Source organism: Elgaria multicarinata, chromosome 6 (genome assembly GCF_023053635.1).
Source record: "Elgaria multicarinata webbii isolate HBS135686 ecotype San Diego chromosome 6, rElgMul1.1.pri, whole genome shotgun sequence".
NCBI classification, from domain to species: domain Eukaryota; kingdom Metazoa; phylum Chordata; class Lepidosauria; order Squamata; family Anguidae; genus Elgaria; species Elgaria multicarinata.
The window spans coordinates 10,589,383-10,600,999 of NC_086176.1; positions in this window are offsets into that span (position 1 = coordinate 10,589,383).

An 11,617-nucleotide genomic window follows, 5' to 3' on the forward strand; every position below is an offset into this window, starting at 1 on the left:
CCATTCTACCTATGCCCAGAAGCAGTTTCTGTATTATGAAGGCTGTCAGTTAACGAAATAATCGTTAGACAATTTGTCATCTGTCTTCAAAACAAGAAATTGGTAAATGTTAAGGGCTGGCATGTTACCAAAACTGCAATATGGGTTCCAATTTTGAAGTATTGGAGAAAAGGTAAGAGAATTTACAATTTAACAACAAAACCAACCACTCCTGTTTAGAAGAAAAGCATTGTTTACCTCCACCTCCCCTATTCCATATTGGTGAAACACACCAGAAACAAAATAGCTGCAAAAGGTTAATTTGCAACTCCACCAATTACATTTATCATTGCGGATTAAATTCGCTCCGACTGACTGTAACGCCAAAGCTATAATTGATTAATCCAGCAATTCAGAGGGAACAGGGAATTCTGAGGTGGGCGGCGTTTGATAAAGGCGCATGGTGGATGCTGTGTCACTGTGAGCCCTTAGCTCCACTACTCTAGGGCCTGCTATGCCTCACCCAAGAAAATAATATATAATGATAATAATAATAATAATAATAATAATAATAATAATAATAATAATAAATAATAATAATAATAGTTACCCGCCTCTCCGGGGTACAACACAAATAAAAACACCATAAAATACATACAACTAATTCAAACGTTTAAACCCAGTGCATCATTAAAAGCAGCACACCATTAAAAAAGGCATCTTAAAATTCAACTGGGTAGGCCTGCCGGAAGAGATCAGTCTTCCACAAACTGGGAGCGGCAGAAGAAAAGGTCCTCTGGGTAATAGTTGTCAGCCTTGTTTTTGTTGGCTGGAGTAAATTCTTCCCAGAGGACCTGAGTGTGCGGGGCAGATTGTACGGGAGAAGGCGATCCCACAGGTAGCCCGGACCCAAACCATGTAGGGCTTTAAAGGTGATAACCAACGCCTGGAAACTAATTGGCAGCCAGTGAAGAGATTTTAAAATTGGTGTAAAGTGGTCACCCCTAGGTGTACCGGTGACCAACCTGGCTGCCATATTTTGAACTAGTTGAAGTTTCCGGGCTAGGCACAAAGGTAGCCCTATGTAGAGCGCATTGCAGAAGTCGAGCCTCGAAGTTACCAGCGCGTGCACTACCATCTTTAGGTCTTCCGACTCTAGGAAGGAGCGCAGCTGGCGTATCAGCTGAAGCTGATATCAAAACCACGGCTGAGTTCGGAGGAGACGCTAAGCAACGGTTGTTTCCCATTCTGTTCCTATTACTCCCCCCTCCCCCCCCCGGTTGATTAGCATGTCGTCCAAACTACATAACAGGTACTTTCCCATGTGATCTAGAAATGCAAGCTCTTTCATTTAGATATGACAAATTTGTACATTTTCTAGTATGTCTTACAAACATACTTCCTACACAGTTTAACTTTTCTCAGATTTCAAAAATTTCTGCTTGCTTGATCCTGTTCAGAAAGAAAGAAAGAAAGAAACAAAAAAGCTGATATTCTGCTCACTAAACAGTGCACAAAAGATAAAAGCATCAGCAAGAGGGAAAGCAGTTGGCAGGGGGATGGGGGTTGAAGCAGAAAAAACATGGATGTGGAAAGAGTTAAACATACAAACACCATGACATCTTTGTTCCAAGTTGCCTCCTCCTAAAGCAAGTTTTCTCTAACAAAGACAGCCATCTGGGTTTTATTACATGTGTTTCAAGGCCAAAATGCACATGACATGCAGGGAATATGCTCCACAGTTTTGTACAACTCATTGTACTGGTAGTGACTGAGTTCACATGATCGTTGCAGCTCGTGGCACCCACAGGCACCATCCAGAAACTAGAAGCTACAAGTGTGTCTTACTGGGATGCCTGAAGCTGGCGGAGGTGAGTGTGCAAGGATTAAACAATCCTTGCACAGTCCTAAAACAGGCCATGGGTTCTGTGAGGGTCATTTAATCCTTGCCCAACCCACCCTCACCGGGTTCAGACAACACAACAAGCAACAGTTGCAGCTTGAATATGTAAAGCTGGTGGGTTGTTTCATTGTCCGAACAGGACCAGTCAGAAAATATACACTAGACTTATCAAGCAGGTATTGCAGGAGGGTCTGCTATAAGGAAGTCCAACAGTGACACAAGAAAGCTAGAGAAACAGTACAGAAAGCCATTTCATTTCATTTATATCCTACCTTTCTTCAAGACGGTGTACATGATTCCCCCCTTCCCCATTCGTGCACATATTTCATTCTCACAACAACCTTGTCAGGTGGCTAAGCCTGGGAGATAGTGACTGGTCCAAGTCATCCAGGGAGCTTCATGGCGGAGTGGGGGTTTAAACCAAGCTCCTAGTCTGATGCTATACTTTGCTAGAGCCTGCTTCTGGCACTCTGGTTCTGTATTTAATGAACCCAAAGGGGAGAGGACATTGCTCTCCTCCTCTTTGTGTTGACATTGCTGTTCTCCTCCTCCTTCTGCAGTAGGGAGGCATTTCTATTCATGTAGAAGGGCTTGGCTCTCAAAGGGTTGTAGCTAGCTTCTACTTGACCACCAACCTGACATGGCATTGACTCACGGCCACAGTCCTCCCTGGTTCTCCAGTGTAGCTGAGTAGACTAAAGCCATCCTACGGTAGACCCACCCTCTCCCTCAAGGCTATAGTGGTTATAGTAGTTTTCACTAGTGTGGCACTCACTCTGGCTATGAACTTGATTAATGTCACACTCATCCAAATGGAGGGCAGGCCCACTCCTGCTTTTGAATGTCTTTTCTTCTTGAAAGCTTTTCAAGAAGACAGGGACGCTGTTGTGCAGTTCTTTTGGCGTTAGGCTAGATCAGTAGTTTTCTGACTCTGTTCCAGGGAATTCCAGGGTTCCTTGAAAGCTTTGCAGTAATAGCGCATAAGTTCCTCTGATAAATTGATTGCCCATCACTAACAGTCTTCCCCTGCAATGTGCATCCACAGGAGGCATTTGGTCAATTCTAGGTTATACTCTCTTTATTAATATGGGGCAACTGTGAGGCCCAGGAGGTCTGGGCACTGCCCTGTGTGAATTGTGTGCACATCCCAGAATCCTCTGCCAAACTGAAGCTTAGTGAGACATGCAGGGATCCTTCCACAAATCAATGTTAAGGATTTGAAAACTACTGGTCTAGATAGCCTCATGGGGCTTCCATCTAGTCCTACGAATCAATGAGTAGAACCAGAAAGCCAAAAAGGATAATCATTCCTTTGCAAAAGAAGCAGAGTATTCCAAATACAGCACTCCTAGCATATTAACACAATGGTTACAGTGCCACAAGCAAAATTTAAGAAGGAAAATACACCAGGCCTGATAAATCTGTATAAACCATGGAAAAAGTTGGTTCTGCAAACCATTTTAGCCCAAGTACTTGGATTTTAGCTGATTTTGTTCAACTGACTCCAGCTGGACAAGGCTGCTTGCAACCCAAGGATTCCAAGAGCAATTGGTTTCCAAATCTGGTGGAAGTTTATTGAAATTAGGGCTGTCAACTCCCAGTACTGTATTTCTTTGATAAGCCTCTGAACTGAAGCTTGCTAGCTTCTGCCCTTCTGGGAGAACCATGTCAAGCTTCAACTTGGATTAATTTGTGTCTTTCACAATTGGTTGTTTTGACATTTACATACAGAGGCAAAAGTAGCACAGCATGGCAGAAGGTCTAGCTATTTAAACAGGGGGGAGTGAAACAGGGTGATTAAAAGAAATATGCTGATAGCCCCTCTTCAAATCATAAATATGAAACTTCTCCGTAAATTCTGTTGGAATCTGTGGCCAAATTTGATAGACTCAGTGCATACCATTTCAAAAGGGCCAGCTCAAGTCATTGTGGTATCTGATGTGGAAAATACAAATAGCAGACACGCACACGCTAATTAACATGGAGCAAATCCACCAGGAACTTCTCCAACTTCATTGAAATCAATGAGAGCAGCACAAGAATACTCTGTGGTATCAAAACCTAGGGTGAATCTGAAAACTGGTTGCTTGGTACTCTCTGCAAGGTTGTTTTCTAAGATAAGAGTCCAATTAATCTAGTGCTTAATTTCTAGAAAGTACGCTGCCGAAAGGTATGCCTGTGTTGAAGTTGTGTCCCCTTCACCTAGAAGCCTTGTCAGGAACCAGAGGTGGTTGTGGGTGGTCTGCAACTACTCACTGATGAGGAAAATACACTCTCCACACGCTCAGCTTCATGCTATTCATTACTTACACATATTTCAGGGTCAAGATATGGCTTGCAAAACAGATCTATAATTCAGCCCTGCATCCACACAAACGCTGGAGCCACCAGAGTATCATAAGGAATATAGCTGAGCCCCAAATTATAGGCGGGCAAACAAACTGAAGCTTAATGAGAAAAGAGAAAAGTGGTGTAGTTGTTAGAGTGGAACTCGGAAGATCAAGATTCTAGTCCCCATTCGGACATGGAGCTCACTGGGTGATTTGGGGCCAGTCACTGACGCTTCACCTAACCTACCTCATGAGGTTGTTGTGAGGATAATATGGAGAAGAGGAGGACTATATAAGCAGCCTTGGGTTCCTTGCATGAGGGAAGAAAGTGGGATATAAATGTAATAAATAAATAAATAAAATAAAATAAAAGGCAGAGTCAAAAGGCAGATCAGGGGAAAGCTATTCAACCTGTGCTGGACGGGGTTACAGTCCTGAAGACTCAGGCTTGCAGTTGGGTTTTCTCCTGAATGCTGAAGGTTTGGCAGTGGCCGGGAGTGCATTTGCATAACTGAGGCTAGTGCGCCAACTGCACCGATTCCTGGAGATGTTTGATGTAGCCACCATCACACATGCCTTACTTACATCTTATTTGGGCTACTGTAACACATTCTACTAGCTCCATCACATCTAGGTCGAAGCGCGTGGCTCCCGTCGCTTCTCTGTCGTCACTCTGACATCACTTCCTGAAAACAGGAAGTAATTAGGCCCATTCAGTCCGGCAGGACAGAGCAGCAACCGGACTTTTTCTGGGGTGGGGTGGGGTGGGGGCGGGTTGCCAACTCAAAGGCCAGAAGGAGCGGAAGACGCGTGCGAGAGGCAGACGGCGTCATGTGAGCAGTCCGTGAGTGACCAGTAACGAGCGTGCAGTAAAACACTGGTCAGATGGAGCTTCTCATGGGTCTGCCTTCAGAAACTGTTTCAAAACACTTGTTATAATTTATGAAGCCCTATATGGCTTGGATCCAGGCAACCTGAAAGACCACTTTCTCCCATGTGAGCCTGCCAAGGTGTTAAGATCTTCGGGAGAGGCCCTTCTTTCAAGACTGCCACCTTAATAGGCACCCTTGGTGGCAACGCGAAAGAGGGCCTTCTTGGTAGCCACTCCCAGGGTCTGGAACTAAGTTCGCTTCCTTTCTGCTGCCCTTCTGCTGACAGGCAAATACCTTTTTATTCAGGCATGTGAGCAGGTTGGTTGGGATGTATGCTGTCTTTATTCAGCTATTAAATGTGTTTTTAACTGTGTTTTAATAAATTTGTTATATTGTTGTTTTAATCAAGTTTTATTTATAGTTGTAAGCCACCTTAAATGCCATTTTTCTTGGTAGAAAGGTGGGGTACAAATCAAAAACACCATATGGTACATTATTTCCTAGATTGCACAATGGTAGAGGATTAATATTCAATAATTCCACTTATTCTCTGCTTATGAAAGTCTAATATATCTGGGAAAAGGTGTTTCATTGGTGTGCTAGTTTTCTATGTGTAGGGAAGTTTTCTTTATATATGAGGAAGCATTTGAACATGGAAGCCTCTATTTGCATTTTGAAGTGGTACAAGCCAATATAATTCAGTTATTAGAGATAGCAGGGGCCCAACATGCTGGTTACCTTCACTATAGATTATTTCCCCTTCAATATTAGTGACATAGGTCTTAGAATGCAATTCATATGTGATGGCGTTTTTATTTTATTTTTTAAATGGGTGGACAGACTGGTGCCAGCCTTTGCAGCATGTATTAACTGTTTTAATTGTTTTTACTGTTTTAAATTATATATTGTTTTAACTTGGTTCATGGTTTAATTTGCTTTTAGCTGTGTATATTTATTGTTTTGTACTGTCTGCTTTTATCTGTACACCGCCCTGAGATCCTAATGATATAGGGCGGGATACAAATGTTTTAAATAAATAAATAAATATTATACAGGGGAAAGTGTTCTCTGTGTGTGTGTGTGTGTGTGTGTGTGTGTGTGTGTTTACAACAACAGATGCATGTGTTTCCCAATATGCCTCTTCTTTAGCTTTAGACGGTATTTTGTGTATCTGAAAATGCATACTAAACATGTGCTTAGGAGCTGTGAGTGATGAAGTCTCTTCCTGGGCATGCCCTTATCAAGTTTGAATGCCCTTCAAAGATGACGGAAAACAGTATGGTTGACCCACAGTGGAATAGCAGGGACCTGTCTTTGCTGTAGCATGTTAAACCAGCTGTTACCCATTTTCATATCTAAAGTAAGAAGGCAGAATGACATCTATCCCAAGCACATTTTAAAAACATTAATAGTAATCATAGAATCATAGAATAGTAGAGTTGGAAGGGGCCTATAAGGCCATCGAGTCCACAACCCCCTGCTCAATGCAGGAATCCACCTTAATAAGATAGTGGCAGGAAAATGGCACCCTTTCTGGAATCTACTATATGAAGCCACTGTTTCATGTCACTTATGTTAATGCCAGCACTGGAACAGAACGTACAATATTAATGATTTAACAGCTACTTAACACTCGCATTACTTCCTCCGCCCATGTAAGTTTTTAACCCCAGCCACAGGAAATTCTGACAACAGGCTACCTTTCGCAAAAACAAATGTTGTGAAATGACCCCCAGTGCTTCCGTGCTCATAAGTCCCTTAATCACACACACACACACACACTCCCCATTTTTCATCCCTGACAGGAACAAGGCCTAACTACATTTATTTATCTAATCAGATTTTGAGGCATTTGTTGCTTATGCCCAAGGAATTGAATGTAAACTAGGGTCCCCAATTGTCAGCACCTTTACTGGTCCATGTGGTAATTTACCTCCGATTCAGTTAAAAAGATGAAAAAGAAAGAAAGAAAGAAAATTTGAATATAGGAACATTTTTCTTGAGGAATATCTTGTATTTAGCAATATTTTTGTATATTTACCCCCCCCCCACTTCCTGATCCACCACAGATTCCACTCCCTGGCCACTCAAAACTCACCTGGCCCTGCCCAGTTATGGCACACCCTGGACTCTACCCCCTAACCTGGTATTTTGAAAATCACAAGTTGGCTACCTTACACCAGTCTTAAAATCCCTTCACTGGCTGCCAATTAGTTTCCAGGCAAAGTATAAAGTGTTGGTTATCACTTTTAAAGCCCTACATGGTTTGGGTCCGGGCTACCTGCGGGATCGCCTTCTCCCATACAATCCGCCCCGCACACTCAGGTCTTCTGGGAAGAATTTACTCCAGCCAACAAAAACAAGGGTGACAACTATTACCCAGAGGCCCTTTTCTTTTGCAATGGCTTGCCAGGAGAGATTCGTCAACTTAACAGTCTTCCAGAATTTAAGAAAGCCATAAAGACTGATCTCTTCCGGCAGGCCTACCCAGTTGAATTTTAAGACGCCTTTTTTAATGGTGTGCTGCTTTTAATGATGCACTGGTTTTAAACATTTGAATTAGCTGTATGTATTTTATGGTGTTTTTATTAGTGTTGTACCCCGCCTTGATCCAGAGGGAGAGGCAGGTAACAAATAAATATTATTATTATTATTATTATTATTATTATTATTATTAATGTAAGCAGCACTGTACGGATTGCAAAGCCTTCCACAACACCTCCTTAATTCCCCTCAGTGGGATTTTAGCCACAGCCATTTACTATAAACTCGTGCCCCCCCCAACGTCCCCCACCCCTGTTTGCCCCTGCCCTCCACTCTCATGGCTGGATAGCTTGACACATATTAAACAGGATCTGATCCTGACAGCTGCTCAAACAAAGGGAATTGGGCGAGCTCTTTGTAATTAAAATAGAGCCGTAGGCATTCAGCTCTTCTCAGGATCAGTGCTTTGGTTCAATATGGTGTGGTAAATTTCTTCACGTCTCATTCCCCTTTTCTGCTCCATTTTTTACTACAAAGAGGAGCAGCTGACCCATACCGAGGTGCAGCAATGGGCAGCACCACTCCGCCAGAGGTAGGGAAATGAGATGGAGTTGGTTCACTCAAACGGTTATAGCAATATTCCTCCCCTTCTGTGCTAATGGAATGGCCTGTGGTCCCCCTTATCCCCCCCTCCTCCTCGTCCAAGTGAAAGCAGAGACTGAAAGACCTACTGCTTTGAATGAAGTTTGGGCAATGCTCCTATAGCCACAGATGTACACATATGCAGCAGCAACAGCCAGACCTGCTGCCTCAAATCCCTGCGCTATCAGGGCAGGAGAGCAGCAGGGAGTGCGGGGTGGGAGGCTCTCTCATTTGGATTTTATTTCAAGGCACTTCTGAATCTTTCCATTTATCCTGCCACTAGATTTTGCTATGTATGCATTTAAATGAGAGCTTTGTCCCCATTGCTGCAAACTTTTCAAAAAACCCAAAAAACTCCAGGTTGCCAAAGTTCAGATGGGAATACAAACAAAACTGCACTCAACTACCCACCCACACTTAAATAAACTTATATCATCTTAATGTTCCAGTAGCCCCATTTTTTAGTTCCTGCTTCTTGGTAAAACCCTATTCCATTCTCCATTTTGTCTTTTGAGGAGATATCAGGATACCCCCCTTTTTTTCTTTTTTTCTTTTCTTTTTTCTTTTAGCATGCACTAGAGCTTTTGAGTTTCAGCTTCTTCCTCACTGGCCTCTATAAACGTAACCTGAGGTTGGGAAGGATGCAAGCCACACAAAAAGCCAGTGCACTGTCTCCTCACCATCATTTCTTCCTATTGTCTATCGTTCAGACAGTAAAAGTTGCTGAATGTGTTTTGAGTTGCAGCTATCCTATATATAAAAAAGTACAACCAGATTCGTTGAGGGATTAAGCCTCCTATTAAATATAACATTCTCTGAGCATGTGTGGTGTGGTGTGGGGAGAGGAACTCTTATTTGCAGATTATTAACACGCCCTGCTTCAGAAGTCGGAGTAGGACAAACTTCTGCAGAGCAAATGAATATAAAAACATACAGCTAGTTGAAAATGGAATTTGGGGGTGCTCAGCCAGTGATCATGGGCAAATAGGGGGTGTTACATGTACACAACCCCCGTGTGTGTGTGTGTGTGTGTGTGTGTGTGTGTGTGTGTGTGAAATAGTGGAAAATATTAAAAAGCATGGGATTAATCCTACTTCTGAGCAAAGCAATGGGGAAAAATACTCCTTTGAGAAAGCCAAGTCAGACCTGCATGTGAGATTCATGAAGAAGAAACACAAGATGGATAATGCAGAATTATATACATCAGACATGTCAGAAAAGCTCTCAGATATATGTATTGTGAAGTTTGTGTATACAAAGTACAAGGAGGGGTGGGGAAAGGGGGGGTGACATTTTTGAAAACAAAAGCCAGAATGAAAAGCATAATCCATGTGATAAATCCCCTTTTCTGAGGGGAACATGTCAGGTCCTGAGGAGAAAAGGGACTGGAATGTGCAGGGCAGACCACACAAACCAACGAGACAAAACCACCCATAAGGGTGAAGGAAAGGCGGGGTGAGCCAGACAAGAGGAACGGAGCTGAAAGGAAAAGAATGAACAAGACCGGCACAAAGAGTCTGTGGCACAAAGGTGCGCATAGAAGAACGAGAACAGCCTACAGAGAAAAGACAAGGCAAGGAGAAGATGGAGAAGAGGAGGTGAAAACAGGAAGTGAGGCAGCAAAGTTTTGCGGGGAGATGGACGGACAGACAGGCACTGAACAATTTCAACCATTATTAGGAACCAAAACTTCCCAGCAATTCTGATTTACATATGGAGTTCTGCAACAGCATGCACAATTTCTAGAGAAAGTCTGTAGTTTCCAAAGTCTGAATGTATATGTGCCTCTGCTTTACACTGCTGAAGTTATTCAGCCTTGTGGCTATACCACAATCTCTCGCAAGCACAGACAACATGCAGAATTTGGTAATGAGTGCATAATTCAGCATCAAGGAAAGCTCAGCTTTCTAAAAGCACAATCCTATGCATGTTTAGACAGGGGGGAAAGCCCCACAACTCCCACCATTCCCCAGTCAGGATGGTTAGTTGGGGAATACTAGAAGTTGTAGGGCTTTTATTTTCTGTCAGAACATGCATAGGATTCTACCCCAAAGGAAGTAAATATAGGCCTGAAAGTTGTTATGAGCGGAAACTTTGCTTGATTCGGTAGTGGGCTTTACAAAATACACATTTAACTATTCCCCATTGAAAATAGCAAATTTCTTCTTCTTCTTCTTCTTCTTCTTCTTCTTCTTCTTCTTATTATTATTATTATTATTATTATTATTATTATTATTATTATTTGTATCCCGCCTTTTGCCCAATGCTGGGCCTCAAGGCGGCCTTACAAAGTTTAAAACATACATTGGGGGGGGAAACAAACAAACGTTTAAAATACACAACAAAATTATAAGACATTAACATAAATGGAGGGCCAGATTATTCTCCAAAGGCCTGCTGGAACAAAAAAGTTTTAGCCTGCTTCCAAAAGCCCATCAAGGAGGGAGCCAGCCTAGCTTCCCCGGGAAGAGAGTTCCAGAGCACCGGAGCAGCCACCGAGAAGGCCCTCTCCCATGTTCCCACCAAGTGCGCCTGTGAAGATGGCGGGACTGAAAGAAGGGCCGCTCCAGAAGATCTCAAAGCACGGGCAGGCTCATAAGGGAGAATACACTCTTTCAAAACGTTTCAAATCTTAGAGCTGAATGCAAATTCTGGCTGCTTCCAGATGAAGGTTTATTGTGGGATCATCATGATTTTTTCATTCACATTTTACAGCAGGTCCACATGATGTCATCATCCATTTGTAATCTTTCTGTGTTTTCCTAGCTTCTTCTTACTGCAGAAAGACCAACTTTTTTGAGAAGGAAAGAAGAATAATTTCCATAGATATAGATCCCCTTAGCACAATTGTCTTTGTAAAGAGTTGTGGATTTGATATGGGCAGCGACCCATTGGGCAGATGAACTTCTCATAGTTCAGTACACATTCAGTATAATGTTTGCAGTGGGCAGAATTTTATCACTTGTTTATTTATTTTTCCCCTCCTGGTCTTTTAAAGAGCACTCAAATGCTTTTCCAGCTCTATTTTTTTTTTTTACATCAATAGCAAAATTCCACAAAAATGAAAGCGCACTATACATTGTCATTTTAACAAGGTAGTTAATGGTGGTGACTAGAGAGAGATTTGTAAAATAAATAAATAAATAAATAAATAATAGCATTATAATGCTAATTTGTAAAACATTCATTTAAAAAACCCACGCCATTCATCATCATTAACCACCTTGTTAAAACAGTGCTGATTGGAAAGTTTATTTTCCCAATCTTTAAAACAAAGATACTTTGCATTATAGCATTTAGTGCTATAAAACTCATGTATGTAGTATTTTGCTATTTTTTTTAATGAATAACTTAAAAAATGTTGTAGCTCTACTTAAAATGTTGATTAAGAAAAAAAAACCCTATAG